Source organism: Penaeus monodon, chromosome 32 (genome assembly GCF_015228065.2).
Source record: "Penaeus monodon isolate SGIC_2016 chromosome 32, NSTDA_Pmon_1, whole genome shotgun sequence".
NCBI lineage: Eukaryota > Metazoa > Arthropoda > Malacostraca > Decapoda > Penaeidae > Penaeus > Penaeus monodon.
The window spans coordinates 13940217-13940697 of record NC_051417.1 but is presented as its reverse complement, the minus strand read 5'-3'; the positions used below and the strand labels follow the sequence as shown (position 1 = coordinate 13940697).

The 481-nt window shown below is 33.7% G+C and overlaps 1 protein-coding gene across 3 annotated transcripts in view; it reads left to right on the top strand.

Annotated features, from left to right (window-relative positions):
* Positions 1-481, top strand: part of LOC119593515 (ABC transporter G family member 21-like) — a 27760-nt gene that overhangs the window by 22437 nt on the left and 4842 nt on the right. The window lies entirely within an intron of this gene.

The following is a 481-nucleotide window of genomic DNA, read 5'->3' as shown; positions in this document are numbered from 1 at the left end:
TTGATGTATATACTCTAAATGTGTTTGTATTATATAATAAGCGAGGAAATGAAAACGGGCTCCCTAGTGGTCTGAAACCGGTTTTTGGTGATAAAATCTGCGGAGGTCGCGCGTAACATTTCATTTGCACACCCATGTAGTGGCCATAATATTAAATGTATCAATCTGTCCAGCATGGGCTCGATATTAGCGTAAGTTATCGGTCTTTTCAGATGCCTTTTCTTATTTTTACCTCGCTTAATTCTTCTATCATCATCTTTGAAACACAGGGTTTGAGTATTAGTGTTGTATGTTTTATAGGTTATAGAGGTATTATGTGTCTACATTTTATTTTAGATGAAGTTATATACTGTGACAAGGGATTTCTAAGAATTACTTACGTAGTTCTTTTTTAGGAAACATTAATCTATAGAGATTACTCATCTTATAAATTCCTAAAACTTCCAATATTTTAGATTTAGTACCATGCACACACACACAC